This window comes from Neoarius graeffei, chromosome 23, assembly GCF_027579695.1.
Source record: "Neoarius graeffei isolate fNeoGra1 chromosome 23, fNeoGra1.pri, whole genome shotgun sequence".
Classification (NCBI taxonomy): domain Eukaryota; kingdom Metazoa; phylum Chordata; class Actinopteri; order Siluriformes; family Ariidae; genus Neoarius; species Neoarius graeffei.
Genome location: NC_083591.1, coordinates 57,287,568 through 57,304,538, shown reverse-complemented (window position 1 = coordinate 57,304,538; position 16,971 = coordinate 57,287,568). Strand labels below are relative to the sequence as shown.

The 16,971-nt window shown below is 39.2% G+C and overlaps 1 protein-coding gene across 1 annotated transcript in view; it reads right to left on the bottom strand.

Moving 5' to 3' along the window:
• The window catches only part of LOC132871909 (guanine nucleotide-binding protein G(I)/G(S)/G(O) subunit gamma-12-like), a 41,223-nt gene extending 24,857 nt beyond the window's left edge, over window positions 1–16,366 (bottom strand). Inside the window, exon 1 of the mRNA XM_060906520.1 lies at window positions 16,116–16,366. The gene's annotated coding sequence lies outside the window, so the exon portion shown is untranslated. The remainder of the gene's footprint in view (window positions 1–16,115) is intronic.
• Window positions 16,367–16,971: the final 605 nt, after the last annotated feature.

The window sequence follows — 16,971 nt, the reverse complement described above, 5'->3', positions numbered from 1 at the left end:
TGCCAGAGAGTTAAACTTGGTGCCGCTTTCAAATGACACCGTGTCAAGGAGAATAAACGACATGGCTGACAATGTTAAAAAGACACTGATTGAGCGCATTAAGAACAGTAGATATTTTACCATACAGCTTGATGAGACTACAGATGTTGCAGATTTGGCCAATTTATTTGATTCATTATTTAAGTACAGTGTTTTATTTTCCTATATTTAAACAGTGTTACTGTTCAAAGTACTGTGTGTAATGTTACAGTGGCCAACAATATTAAATATACTTGTTAAATAAAACCTCCGCCTTGTTTTTAATGAATACTTAGACCTACTACGCTACTGTACTTTAATGTTGGTCATTATGGTGGTACTTGGAGAGCCAAGTATTTTCTGAGGTGGTACTTGGTGAAAAAAGTTTGAGAACCACTGATTTAGAGTCACCAGTTAACCTAACCTGCATGTCTTTGGACTGTGGGGGAAACCGGAGCACCCGGAGGAAACCCACGCGGACACAGGGAGAACATGCAAACTCCGCACAGAAAGGCCCTCGCCGGCCACGGGGCTCGAACCCGGACCTTCTTGCTGTGAGGCGACAGCGCTAACCACTACACCACCGTGCCACCTCCAAAGAATTCTCATTATTATTATTATTATTATTAATAATGCTCACGAAAATCGGAGATTTTGGCAAGTATGTTGATCTGTCCGTTTGTTTGTTTGTTGGTGCTCTAGCGTCGTCAATTCTTGACCAATCTTCACCAAAATGCACAGGACAACTCACTAGGTTCAGACAAAGATATCATTAGTTTTTGGTGGGTCAAAGTCAAAGGTCAAGGTCACCAAGGTCAAATCTTGTAAAAAAAAAAAAAGCCAAACACCTAATTGGCCATAACTACTGTTTCTTTGTAATTTTCGCAAGTATTATGCTCTGCATGACTTTTCACTGTTATTATTCTTCTTCCTTATCTTCAACACTTGGCCATTTTTGAGGTGGTTCCCATGGACAAAAACTTATGAAATTTGGTACACACATCAGTCCTGGCCACCGCTACTCAGGGATAGAGGCTTGGCCCCGGGTGTGTCTGGGGACTCCATAGCGCCCCCACAGGTCATTGAGACTTCTGCCCGGTATATAGTTTCATCTATCCGTGTCAAATTTGGTCGGTGTGTGGGGTGCCCCAAGACGAACAAAATTGTAAGGTACATTGCATTAGCCATACTCAACAGGAAGTGAGTTATTTTTGGTTTTGTGCGTTTTAATACAGGTTACATTTTGACGTTCTCCTCTGAGGCAGTTTGTTGGATTCATGTCAGATTTGATATACCAGAGGTGCTCGGGCCCTTCATCGCCGCTTATGGTCATATTATTAATATTAAAGGGGAACTGAAGTCATTTTTAAACTTGCTTTATTTCTTAATTAACGTATTATTCAATTACGATTTCGGTTTTAGTAACCTTATATCGTGACTCGTACTGGCAACTAATTGCAATTAAATATTATACTTATCGTCCTATTCGGTTTTTAGCCGTGTTGAATTTAGTTGGTTTGGTCCACGGCAGTCGTCGCTTATCTGCGCGATCTTCACGAGACTTGTGCGAGACTTCAAAACGTGAAGTGTCAGCGCGGCCATTTTGAAAACTGTTTTCCAAACGAAATATTGCAAAAAAATGAGTTTAAATGATGATTACCACCTACTTTTTTCAAACTTTCCTGATTGCTATCAAAACAAACAAAACCTCTGGCTTGATTACATCAGCATTCGAAAGAGACAAAGAAGAAAGGATTCAGCCTTGATTTAAAAGAACTGAAAGCTGCAGGTACTTTGTATTGATTAATGTGTGAAATGCGCTCAGTATAATATGGATTTATCACAAAAACACACGCATGTATTTATTATTTTGAAACCCACCAGCCGACTGATCTGGCACGTTTTAATTGTGCGACAGTAATGACGTAAATACCAGCGCGACGGACTAGTGTCCAAAAGAGTTTTTTCATTTTACCAATGAGCTCACTATATAGTCCTCTATATAGTAATTCACTATATAGGGAGTAGTGAACGAGTGAGCGATTTCGGACACGGTTTGATTTCCGCTGTACGTTTTACTTCTGTCCTACAATGTCTCGCACAGGTCTCAACGAATCTCGTTTACGGCCATTGCTTTGACATATGGACTGATATATTACAGAGCATATTTCAAACACCCAGAACTTGCTATAGCAGCGACAAAATAGCGATCAAACATGCATTCCGATATTTAATAAAATGAGAAATAGAATTTTGATAATAAAAAATTTGCCTTCAGTTCTCCTTTAATATTAATGTGCTCGTTCTAACACATTATCATTTCTATAGCAACAGCTCATTCTCAATTCCCAGGGTGAGGAGAAAATAGTTTATGGAAGGAGTCTCCAGTGTGAGAGTCGAGTCTGAAGATGAAGCTTTAAGTTTAAGCTCGAGGATTTCTTCTGACATGTTCAAGACAAAGGACTTTATGCTTTTTCTGTGGTTTCTCGGTAACATGACAAACTGTGTTGGTGGTGTTGTTTTTGTCCTGTTAACTTCAAGACAGAGAGGATGAACATGTTTGTGTGAAGACGATAAGTGAGTTTCACCCCCCCAAACACACACACACACACACACACACACACACACACACACACACACACACACACACGCAGAACAAACTCTCAGTCACTGTGTCTCTGGGTGTCTCCCTCCTTCTAAATGCCTCCATTCAGCTGAGCGGTAAAGAAACGCACCACTATTCAGCTCAAACCTACAATCTCACTCCACCAGGCCTCGACACGTACAGCTTTAAAACAAGGCGTGCATTGAGAGACGCTGTGCCACTCACTGTACGACACTCCCTGAGGTTAAAAGTCCAACTTTAACTCTCTTTGCTTGCTGGTGGTCTCAGAAAAAAAGGCCTCTGTTAAAAGAGGAAAACACAATGAGGTCATAAAGCTACAGTCGTGTTGTTATGGGGGAGTGTGTGTGTGTGTGTGTGTGTGTGTGTGTGTGTGTGTGTGTGTGTGTGTGTGTGTACATGCACGAACAGAGGCATTTCCATAGGAAAAGTGGAACACTGTGAACAGGCTCGTTTACAGAGATGGCAGAAAATGATAAAAACATCAGTTTGACTATGCACTCGTTCTAATACATTACCATTTCCATAGTAACAACTTAAACACAATTTCATCCTGAACGTTCCGTATAAATGGATTTTGGCCACGTGGCCCTAAATTCTCCGCTATTTTTTCCTGCTTCACCATGATCCAATTCAAGATACTACATCATGCATCACGTGGTGGGCTTTCCCCGTTCGCGCAAGGCATTGTGGGATACAAATTTGAAACGGGAGAGAAAAATGGAGGACGCGAGTGTGCGAATGAAACGTGAAAGACCGACTACAGTAACGTAAAGTGAGAAAAAGAGACGTTATGTGATATACGAAGGAAAGGAAATGCAGGACCAAACTAATAAATATGGGCGCTCAGCGAGCAGCTCGGTGTGATCAGCTGTTCGTTTAGCGACAGAATGATGGAACTGTCAGTGCATGCTCAAAGGGAAACCTGTAGATGGCAGTAATGCAACACTGTGGATGCCAGCTGCCGTAAAACCCAAAAGAAGAAGAAGGTAAACCTGCGCATGCACACACGGACTTCCTCTGTCTGCTTGACTGCGCCAAGCGAGCGATTTCATGCACATTATTTGCTTTAATCCCCTCAAATTAAATAACTTCCCAGCCACAGAATGGCCTGATATTTTGTGAGATATTACAGAAATAAACAGATATCACAATCACCACATTTCAGACGGAACTAAATTTCACCGATTTTATGAAATCGAAAGGCCGACTCGCTTTAACTTCAAGACGGGGGGGGAGATGCCTGTGAGGGAACGACTGTTTATAGCTGCTATAATGTTAAGTCAGAACAGGAACTTGACAACCTGAACACGTAACTATAAATTGGTTAAAAGTTTGGCGTCATTTATTGTTGTTTAATGGATAATGCTGAATAATACAGCAGGTAAAATGCTGTAGTATGCAGAAGAGGAATAAGCCACATTGAGGCACACTGTTATTGGAAAATAATCATGTTAAGAGTGGGAATAGTAACTTGTCTTCATCACAGCAGTTCAGCATTGATTATATTCCTACAACAGCATGATTTATACAGCGTTTTCTTTAAAAAAATCCCAATCTTCTTACTTTTTTTCACCACCAGATTAGACATCATGCCAATCCTAGAAAGTATACCATAACCATATGACCTCCGAGACATCGGTCACAAGTGGATGTCAGTCAGATGTTTAAAAAAAAAAAATGCATCACATGACCCAATCCGTATGATTAAAAGCAATTTGCACCGACAGTCACGGTGTCACAGTGACTTCTCCTTCAGTGATGAATTACTGATGATGGTGTGAGACCATAAATAATAAGTGCACACACTGAGGGACACAAGCACATGATAAGAGACCAGGGGTATGAAGGCATGCCCACGTTTCAAGGACACACACACACACACACACACACACACACACAGGAAGCATGTGAGAGCGGGAGGAGCTGTCTAAGCACTGATGAGAAGAGCTCTGCCGAGATGAGGAAACCGAAAGGGAAACACAGTGATGTAACTCAGAACTTTCTTGAGTCTTTGTGAGCTGCTGAAGTAAACACCAGACTCCGAGACTCTGCTTTCACTCTGCACCTGATGAGCGACGGCTCGGAAAACCCCCACAGCTGTGTCGGGAAGTTTACAGCGTGTTTAACGCATGTGAAAATCATCCTTACAGTATGAAGAAATCATTTCCAGCTCAAACAGTCGACAGAGTCGAGAACCTTTTCATTGCAACACAAATTCCACAGACGCCATCTACTGACAGAACACATTGGGACCATGTTGGAATTATTTATAGACCTTTTTTTAATGAAAATGAATTGATATTTTAGCAGGAAAATATGTCAAACTGCTGATGGATTTCTGTAAGGAAACGTTTGTTTAATTAACGTGCATGGAAGGAGTCTCCAGTGTCAGCACAGCACTTTGGATTCGTTTTACGATTTGTGGTTTTTCAGTAACGTCACAAGCGACTGTCTGGTCCTTCACAAAAGCAGAAGACCAGAAACAATCAAGGAGATAGTACGCTAAATCTAACACTCATGTGTCGAGTCATTGCTGAAATGTTGCCTCACTTCCTGTTTTCAGTCGCACTCCATGGTAGTGAATGAAGACGAGACAGTATGGGTGTCTACGCCTATTTCCAGTGACGTAGAATGAAGCTTGGCGTCAAATCCATTGAACATGACATGACACAGGAAAGTGAAATTGTGTTCCTGTGATGTTATGTTGCAGAGTTAAGTCCAAATTTGCTCTGCTTGGGGTGCAAGTGCATTTCAGTGGTGTAAACCAAACATTTCATAAAATGTTCTATGTTCTTAGAAAAAGAAGAAAACATACAGTGACAACAGAGTGCCTACACAAACGCAGGTCCCTAAAAAAAGAACGGCTAACGAGGGAACTACCGTTTATTCGCTTGTTAAGACGTGATGTAATGGCTGCATTTAAAACATGACACAGTGGCATGTCCCTCGTTCTTTGAATAGATCCGATTCCAAAGAACTATGCAAGTGCCTTTCTACCTTGATGAGATTATGAGATTGATTACATCAGCTGGGAGAAAAGCAGCTAAAGAAAGTTCAAAACGCTGACAGAAGTAGCTGAGCGATTTGCATAGGAGTTCCTCGTCATGACCAACGGCACGTCAAGTTGCAAATAAGGGGACATGAAGGAAGATGTTCACTTAGAATAGAAAATAACAATAGGAAAGAAGGGTATCATTTTATTTCTTAAATATATGGGGTGAAGTCATGACCTGATGGTTCGAGGAGCAGCTTTGAGGCCAAAAGGTCACCGGTTCGATTCCCTGGACCAACAGGAACGGCTGAAGTGCCCTTTAGCAAGGCACCAAACCCCCAATGGCAAGTTTTGGATGGCAAGTTTTTGTAGGCCATGATGCGGTTCGTTTTAGGCAAACAAAGCAAACATTTAAAACAAAATTACTATTTCTTTCAGAAAACTGAAACATGGGTTTTAGGTAAAGCCATGGGTGTGTGCATTCCCCAGAAGCCTCCTTCCATTCTGCCATCAAGTGATCGTGTTAAATAATGCTATTGAGAAATCACTGATCTTGATTTTATCCAGTCTATGGACATGACGTGACTCTAATGATTACTGATCAGCTGTCTCAGTGTCACCTACGAAAAAAACCAACCACGTTTTAGAAAAGAAAAGAAAAAAAACATCCACTTTCAAAGCTGCTTCATAGTAACGAGTAATGAGAACCTTGATAGAAATGTAGTGGAGTAAAAGGTACAATATTTTAATTTCACTACATTTGAAATACAAGTCATAAGTTGCCAAAAAATACTCAAGTAAAGTGCAGATACTCAAAAAGTGTACTCAAGTACAGAACTCAAGTAAATATACTTCGTTACTGTCCACCTCTGCAGGATACGAACATTTCTATCAAGAATGCAGACAAAAAGAAGCAGTGACAGCAAGGAGCCATGAAGGAAAAAGTTTACTTGCTTTTAGTGCTTATACCAGAGCGTCAGCGACGCAGTAGCTCACACGGCCGTACCATAAAAAACCAGACTCGTTTATTTATAATTAGCCAAGTTGCTCTTCATGAGAACAATTAGAACCATTAGATCTTCCAAACCAATCAATCAGAATCAAAATCCAGTGAAAACTCAGAGAGGAGTAGTGATTTTTGTGAATTGTGGACTGACGCCGCGTGATGGCAGTAGCTCATCGCCCTACGGCCAGGGAGCTAAAAATAATGTAAAATCTTCAAAAAGAGAGAGTTTAAAACAAAGAACAAAGAAGCAACGGGATGGGACAGTCAGTTGTGATCAGTGATTGGTCATGACAGCAACACAGTCAGGCTTTACCCACTGATGGTTAATTGAATGAACCTGCTTTCCAAACTCGTATAATGGCGGTTGGGATGTGACCTTTAGAGCCGTATCACGCTCAAGACAGTCGCTAACGTGGGCTGAAAAAGTTGCTAGATTTGTCACTAGGCTTTTTTTTTTTTTAAATTAAAGTCACTAAGGTGTCTAAAAAAGTCGCCAAATCTTGCAACAAAGGTTCTACGGACCCGTAAATAGCCACCGATGTCACACTTAACGCACGGATCGCTGTAGAGTACGTGATAACAGGACGTGATATTTTAATGTAACAATAAACAGATAAAACGTACAATGTGTCATTTTTTAATAAGCAAACAAACAAAAATAATTGTTGGTATAACTGCTGTGGGTTTAGATAACTTTGGTGAAGTAAACACATACTTTTGCTTCATCAACGACTATGAACCATTTAACCCTCTAATCATGGCCTAAAGGTTAGAGAAGCAGCTTTGGGACCAAAAGGTTACTGGTTCGATTCCTTGGACCAGCAGAAATGGCTGAAGTGCCCTTAAGCAAGGCACCGAACCCCCAACAGGTTGCTCTGGGTGTGTTTTATGCCACTCTGGATAAAAGCGTCCGCTAAATACCTGTAATGTAATGTAACACAGCCTGTTGTTGATTATTTAACTCTAACAGCATTACTCAGAGTGTATTAGTCCTTACATAAACCCATCCCCTGGGAAATCAGACTCATTTCAACTTGTTAGCGACCGAAGTTAGGTAAAGTTAGTAATATAAGGTTAGCTGGAACAGCAAGAGGGCATAGCGGTGTTTCTAATTTGCATATTCATAGACAGTATTTTTATAAGGGTGCAGGTGCTGTCTGGTCACTTTTAGGGTTTTTTAAAAACAATTAATTGCTCAACACAATCGTTTTTTTTTTTTGCACACATACACTTCTCATCTCATTATCTCTAGCCGCTTTATCCTGTTCTACAGGGTCGCAGGCGAGCTGGAGCCTATCCCAGCTGACTACGGGCGAAAGGCGGGGTTCACCCTGGACAAGTCGCCAGGTCATCACAGGGCTGACACACAGACACAGACAACCATTCACACTCACATTCACACCTACGGTCAATTTAGAGTCACCAGTTAACCTAACCTGCATGTCTTTGGACTGTGGGGGAAACCGGAGCACCCGGAGGAAACCCACGCGGACACGGGGAGAACATGCAAACTCCGCACAGAAAGGCCCTCGCCGGCCACGGGGCTCGAACCCAGGACCTTCTTGCTGTGAGGCGACAGCGCTAACCACTACACCACCATGCCGCCACACATACACTTATAAAGAATATTTCTATTTTTATCACTAGAATGTTTTTAACTAATTTATTCATTGATATCTTTTTGCATTTTGTATTGTCTTGAGCAACTGGCATAAGAACTTCTCTTATCTTATCGAAACACATTCAGGTAGACATCCTGACTTCATACCAAAATGAATAAACAATAATGTTGTGTTACACACACACACATGTTTAAGTCAGGTGCTGGCAGCTCAGACTGATGTAACTTCTCTGTTCTCAGGCGTTATCAGGCGATATCTCGTTAAAGCCACGATAAATCGTTAAAGAGCCTTTGAGAAAGAGGAAGTGGAGCGACGCAGTGGTGGTTGTGAGGGCGCTTGTGTGGCAAGCTGGCACCTGCAGACTTGTTTTTTTTGTCTCAAAAAAAAAAAAAGGTCAAAAGATTTGGGGCCCTGTGCGGAGCTGGTCTGTGAGAGAGATCGTCTCTTTCTTTCTCTCACACAAAAAAAACGCGTTAAACACGAGACCCCTCGAGGCCTCCTGCTTCTCCTAAACCCCAACGGGGAACCCTCTCACAATCCAGACTCTGTCCTGCCCGAGACCCGAGGCTCCTTTGTTTGAGGAGCTTCAGCAGCGTGGCCACCTGAAGCTTCCTGACTTCTCACTTTCTGCCAACACGGATCCGTCCCTATTCACCAGCCCATGGCACCAGCAGGGTGTGGCACTCCTAAAACACTCCATACCTGCTCTCTAACACATAGGGCTCGGCTTTACAAAACACGGAAACAATGCCCATATTAGAGCAATACTGCTTACGACATACAGCAAGGTCATGGTACAGTACACACTTTCATACTACCATGCGATGAGATGAGTCAGTAAAAGCTTTACACGACTTACAGATGGTGCAGAGTTTGTTTGGTTTTTTTTATCAAAATAAAAACATTTATGAAGTTTAGATTCAAGTGGATTAAAGGTATAAGAAAACCTTAATTAAAAAAACCTGCAATTAAAAATACTGAATTAAATATTGCAACATGGCATAAAATCAAACAGATGCTTAATAAAATTAAATAATAAAATAAACACGATCCCCATGCACATGAATCCAGACATACATTTCAGAAAGAAAAAAAAAACCCAAACTTTTATTTGAAATTTATAAGAAGTCATTTGTACATTAGTGGTTTATAGACGTAATTAAAATGCTCGTTATAGTAACGAATGTCATAATATCTGCTTTACAGCTTTGCAATTTAGGAAAACAATTAGCTTTGTGGGGGAAAAAATAAAAAATATTTTCTTTAAATAAAGTTTTTTCTCTTTTTTAAAATAAAACCATCTAAAAATAGGGCTGCAGAAGAAATCATAACATCCTATTATTATTATTATTATTATAATACAACCCAAATTTTTTTATTCAATTTCTGAAACATCTTGGAGTCAAAGCTAAACACTAATTATTGTAATAAATAATATTTTATATCACATGATTGATTTTTAAAAAAATCGGTTTATAATATAATACACAATTATGATGTGTATAATTATATTGTGCAATATATTATTGTATAAAAATATATACTAACAATAATAACTGCTTCACAAACTTTTTAAAAATAGACAAATTTGGATAAAACTAATTTTTTTAATTAATGCTAAATATATTTCATCATTATTCGACAAACGCAATTAAAATGCATCGTATTTAATGAACGCGTTTTCAGATTTTTTTTTGCAGAAAGTGAAATCTGTGTACATTTGATTCTTTTTGTGCCGAGTTACACATTTAATGTGATTATAAGAAGACAAAACTATTTGATTAATACTATTATTATCGACAATACTGAACACAAAAGGACAAAAGGAGACGCAACAAAAGGACCTGTAAGGACACCTCCATCCTGACGAGGCCTCTGTGTAAGGCAATAATGCATTTAATGGCAGCCACTCATCATCCATGACAACCTCAACTCCTAGTGTGTGTGTCACTTTGCATGAAAGATCTCTTTCAAAGCTGCAACTGACGCAAAGCTAATCAATAAAACGTTGCCATTAAAAGGTGCGGCCGTCTAATAAAGTGGTGCTGGAGCTCAGCATTAATCAGCATGCTATGATTTCCTGTCTTATCATGCCAGGCAGGAGAAAACCAGGATTTGTGTAGGATAGAGGTTACCTTTGTCTGTGTGTCTACGTCCATCTGGACCTAAAGAGCAAACAGCAGCTTAGAGACGAAAGGCAAAAGAGTAAAAAAGGCCTAACGCTGGTCTGAGAGTGCTGTGTAATAACAGTAAGTTAGTGCCATTGTTTGGAAAAAAAAAGTAGACGTGACATTCAGTAGACAATAGCATTACATTCCCACAATGTCCTTATCATGGCGTTGTTGACTTCCCCTAACGACTCAGGAGTGTACACTACATGAAAATGTACTTTTTTTTTGAGGAGTGATGATCAAAAGCACAATTTTTCCATACACACATTTTATATATATATATATATATATATATATATATATATATATATATATATATATACATACACACACACACTCTCGATGGCAAGACAAGAAACTACGGCTAAAACAAATCACTAGCCATTTAATGCTTTATAAAGTTCACAATCAGCACTGTGTGGTTTGCTAATTATCTACCCTGCTAGCTTTATAGTAGTTTACGTCACATGACAGAAAAAGACAACTTCTCTGATATGCAAAATGCACAATTTGTATCATAATATCCTGATTTATGCAATTATTAATTTAATAAGAATATGCGGTATAAATATAGATTATAATGTTCAATCTGAGTGTCCAAGTGGAGGCAGTGTGTGTTAGAGATGCACTAAAGATCCCCACAATCCTCTAAAAAAAAAAAGGAAGAAAACACTCAGTGTCGTGCTGTTCTGTGAAAATAGAACAGTGGTCTTTTATTCTGCTTATTCATCCACAAAACTTAGTCATGACTTAAGTGATAAACAGCTTGACACAGCTTGTCATGTCACTGAGAAACCACAAAGAAGCTTAAAACTTAAAGCTACCATTAAGGGATGAGCTTTATCCCTGACTGCTACAAAGCACTGACTCTGGAGACTCCTTCCCAAAAACATTAAAGAAAACATCACCATATCACCATAATTTGCTTCTAATAAACCACCTGAACTGATAAAGAATTTAAATTTGGGCAGCACGGTGGTGTAGTGGTTAGCACGGTCGCCTCACAGCAAGAAGGTTACGGGTTCGAACCCAGCGGCCGGCGAGGGCCTTTCTGTGTGGAGTTTGCATGTTCTCCCCATGTCTCCGGGTGCTCCGGTTTCCCCCCCACAGTCCAAAGACATGCAGTTAGGTTGATGTGGGGCGGCCTTGGGCTGAAGTGCCCTTGAGCGAGGTACCGAACCCCTGACTGCTCCCCGGGCGCTCTGGTGTGACTGCCCACTGCTCCGAGTGTGTGCGCGCGCATGTGTTTGCTGCTTCAGATGGGTTAAATGCAAAGGATGAATTTCACTGTGCTTGAAGTGTGCATGTGACAAATAAATAAAGGTTTATTCTAAATTACTTTTATGAATGGTTTCCAGGATTTAAAAATATGCGTAAAGCTGTCAAGATTCAGAATTTTCCTTAAAAAAAAAGGAAAAAAGAAGAAAAAAATTAAACTCCGAATACATGAAGGAAAAGTGGCTGGATACTTTTGTACATCATACTAAATGGTTAATTCATACTCTATAGACTTATTTGATTAACTGTAATCTATAATTATATAAATATGCTCAATGTACACATAATTTATTCATTACTGTTATTATTATTGCTTTCTATAGCTAATACAAGACAATGCTAATTTAGGCTAATCACTGCAAGACTCATTTCTGTAACATGCAACGGCGAAACGCAATCACTTAGCGACATCATGTGGTAAGAATTGGAACTGCATGCTTTGGGGTTATTACAAAATGTCCCCGAAGACCAGAAATATCATTTTAAATCACTTTAAAAATGTTACACACGCGGTGTATGTGAGGAAAACTACTGCCGAATGCTAGCTAAAAACTGGTAATGATAAATACAGGGCATTTTAATCGCCGTTTAGCATCATGCTAATTACATCATGCTAATTGTTCTCTCAGTCTTAGCCTTCATTCATGATTCATCAACCATGTTAGCATATTTTAACTCTACATGAAACATGGATTGAAAGAAATTAATATATTTTCAATACAATCAGATAATTACTTTTTTACTGAATATTTCTATGCCAAAATCTAAGGAAATTCATAAACACACTTTTATGGATGCTGCCATTTTTCACTAGGGATCAGGAAGGTGTATTTATTAAAAAAAAAAAGAGTCATGTTATTGTAGGGTAGAAGTTTTGCAACCAGGACACAAGACCAGACATCTCCATCCCCAAATCTCAAAAGTGTTTTCAGCTGCTTTGACTAAACACGTAAAGTGTAAAAAAGTGTCTTAGTCAGCATTAGTCCAGGACACCACACGTCATCTGTCGCTGCTAGCATTCTAAAGTATGATGAAGGATGAGAACTTCACCACAACACCTCCCTGTTTAATGAGAGGGTGTATTTCAAGCAGGAGCACTGCTTCGCCTGAAAGTCTGAGCAAGTTAGACTCTTGTAACCATGTGGGAATTGTAGATCTCTTCAGAGGTAAAACATAAGTCGAGACATCAAATTCTTGGAAATCAGGAATAATTCAAAAAACATCCTAAAAAAATCCTCAAAAAGTGTTGCGTTTTTTTTGGGGGGGGGGATTTTGAGACTAATAATAAAGTTGATCTGTGGTGTAATTTAAAGGTACTGGCTGCTAAGTCATTTGATTTTTTTTTTTTTTTTTGTGCATGGCATTTCCCTCTGTCCCACAAGAACAATATCATGCAGATGAGATGTGATCATTTTGATGTCCTGAAAGTCACTTTTCTCCATTTTGGGATAGTTTTCTTCCCTCTTGAGGTAAACAGTACAGCCTTACAGAAACAGGAAACAGCCAAATGCAAGGAGCTTTAACTAATTAGCATGCATTAGCATATGGAACTACGTCACACCAAGATGGCGACATGTGGAAAACATTATGACTCTGCCTCAACCTCTGAGAGTTCTGAGTCTCAGGGATGTAATTTGTGGTTGACGTTCACGAATAGATCTGTGAAACAAAAGATGAATATTTATATCTTTTCTCTGTTCCTACTTCTGTGCTCTTGTTTCTTTCTCTGTAAGATCAAAACATTAGGTGTGTAACTCCATACTCACTACCGTGGAGTTGAGCCCATGGGTTCTAAGGCTGAGATAGCTAAGCGCTAGCTAGAATGATTTAGTTATCTGTCCAGAAAAATGACACGTCGTCTAACCTTGCTCTATCTTGCAGTTTCACTCACTTGGCAGGCTTTACTTTTCTTTTCTGCTGGAGGGAGAGCCGAGTCCATCATATTTGCTCACGCCGACTTGTTTTGGTTAAAAGTAGCTCAAACACACCCTTCGGTGGTCACGTGATATTGTTGCTCACTTGCTTCAGCAATCTCCGGAATTGTAAAATGCGGGACGCTTTTTATCTCGACGAAACATTGACACACAGGATACACGGTGTGTGTGTGTGCAGCAGCGAAACATCTCAAAACTCCAACAGCTATAGAAATAGAACATTTTACCCAGAATTCAACTTCGCAGTCAGAACCTTTAAATAAAGTGTAAAACACTTTGTATCAATGCTGTTAAAAGAAAATATCGTAAATAACATTGTGGTGTGATTAAAGCGAAATTACTGTTATCTCCCTACAACGGCACTACATGAAGTGCTTTATTCCAGTTGTACCACAACAATACACCAAATTAATATTTAATAAAGAATGACAATTTTTACCCATTTAATGTTGGAACGTCCGCAAAACAAGTTAGTTCCTGGTATCACTTATGTTATAGCAGCTATAGAGTTATTCACTCACCAGCTCACACTTTTTTCCCTTTCTTGGAATTAATAAGAGAATAAAACACACCTTGTCATGTTACCGTGAAACCACAACGCACAACCAACAACTCTTATTACAAAGCACTGACACTGGCGATTCCTTCCATAAAATTGCATATTAACATTTCCTTAGAAAAAACTTCATCACATGAATGATTATATGCTTCTCTTTGTTAAAGAACACATTTTTGTTGAGTATAGAATCAACCACATTGACCAGGATTTAACCAAAGAGAAAGTGGAGAAAGTAAGTTTGTGTGGGATTTTGGGACTTGATCCTTCACATTCTCTGATCTGACTTCATGAAGAACATAAATATAATGACAAACATCCACTGCATTTACAAAAAAGGACAGTGAAGTTTTTGTTGGACTCTTTTATGCAAATTATACAGTATGTGATTTATTATACATGAACTTACATGCATATTGTATTTAAGCTACTGTTTGAATGTGGGTTGTTTTTGGCAGGTTACTATTTTATTTAAATGGATTGTCTACATTTGTTGTGGGATTTGAATTCGCAACTTTAAAGGGAAACGTTCACCCTGAAACACGTTAAATATCATTCGACTGAAACACATTTGTAGCACGTTTAGTGAATCTGGTGCTAAATTTTTGTTATTCCTATATGAGAAGTTAGTTGTTCTAATCTGCTTTAGCTACAATAACATTAGTCTCGTAGTTCTAATTCAGAACTAAGGAAGCAAACATGAGATACCAACTCATTTTGGCTGATCAATTACACTTGGGTAGTAGCGCAGAGGGTCGCATTGCTATCTCACAGCTTGATCTGGTTCGATCCTGAGCTCAGGTTACTGTCTGTCTGGACTTTGTGTTTACATGGGTTTCATCTGGGTTCTCCAGTTTCCTCAAACTGTCTAAAGACATACCAGTAGGTGGACACACTAAATGTGAACGAATGTGCAGGACACCCTGCGATGGACTGGTGTCATTTCCAGGGTTCATTCTCAGATTGAGCCCAGTGTTCCTGGGATAGGCTCTGGATCCACTGTGACTATGACCAAAATAACTTGAAGTAAAGTGGAAACTGTTTCAATTTGTTTGTTTTACTGAACTACTCCTTTAAAACAACATGACATAATTACACCTGCAGTTTTCTAATCAGCCAATCCCTTGACAGCAGCACAATACATCAAATCATGCAGATACAAATCAAGAGCTTCAGTTAATGTTCAGTTAATGTAAGGAAAAATTGCGATCTCAAAGTGTGACTTTCATTTCACTGTGTTGGTTTGAGCATTTCAGAAACTGCTGATCTCCTGGGGTTTTCACACAGAGTTTACACAGAGAATGGTGCGAAAAACAAAAAACATCGAGTGAGTGAGTGAGCGACAGTTCTGTGGATGGAAACAAATGTCTTGTTGATAAAAGAGGTCAGAGGAAAATGGACAGATTTGAGGTGGTTCGAGCTCTTTTTTTTTGCCAGGAAGGATATAGTAACTCATATAATCACTCTTTACAACCGTGGTGAGCAAAAAAAGCATCTCAGCATGCAACAGAAAACAGAAGAACACATTGGGTTCCACTCCTGCAGCCAAGAACAGGGATCTTAGAATCAACAAGTTCCTATTATAGTGTGTGTGTATATACTATATACATATATAAACTAGCTTATGGGAATTAAGTTGAAACCCAAAATCTGAGGATCTTACCTTAAACCCGAATGTATATGAATGTTAAAGTTGGCTGAAGAGCTGCTTTGTCACTTTTGTGCTCATGATACAGAACTAAACTCTAAAGTTTTCAACCCCAATTACAGCTGATTGAGGTCTTGTCAAACTGGACCACATGTCAAACAAACAAGTCCTACTTCTTAAAAGTATACTACACACGTGTAAAAATCTACTTTAACCCAATAACTGCTTTGATGAGTTTCTTTCTTTCTCTCTTTTTTTTTTTACCTTCAATCAAATATCCCGAGCTTCCAGTTTCTTCTCCAAATCCGTAAAGACGCAGTAAAGCTGCTCCAAAAAGGCACAATAACACCAGAAAAGCTGTGTGTTGTCCAGAACCAGCACCCAAGATCCTGAAGTACAGTGTAATGCAGTGTTTTCACTTGGATAATAAGAGTTTGTAACACTTTCAGCGACGTTACAGTCAGCCACATTGACAAAAACAAACGACCTTCCGCTGACTACGCTGTTTGCGCAGGATAGGAATTTTGCGTAAGAAGCATAAACACGTTCAGAAGAGCAGACTCGCATACTAAACAACTAAACAGCGTGTTACATTAGTAAGCTAGATGTACTATTTATTATTATAACTTATTACCGAGTCTTACTTTTGATCTCAGTATTAATGAAACTACACACTTTTACAGTTTGTATGTGTTTATAGGGTCACTATTTTATTTCAGGTGTAATTACCAGCTTTGTCCAACAGATGGCGGAAAACTCTAAAAAAAAATACGGATTTAGGCGAAACAATGTGAAACGTGAACTCTAGTGTTTCTTCAGTTACTTGGGCTTGTGAATCGGAAGAGTTTTAACATTCTCAAAACTCCAGCTGCATTTGTCAAAATAGCTTATATGGACCATCACAGCACCATACAGGAGTACAGTAAGAGTCCATTTCTTCCTCCTCTTTGTCCAGCACTGCTGCCAGGTCTTTTGATTTGATTGGATTTATTCATTATGATTAAAATTGTATAAAAATGATACAGTAACATAATAATGATTGGATAACACAGTAAAGTGCAAGCACATAATTTCCATTGTGGTCAGGGTCCATGTGGACCCTACTGATCCATATGTCATA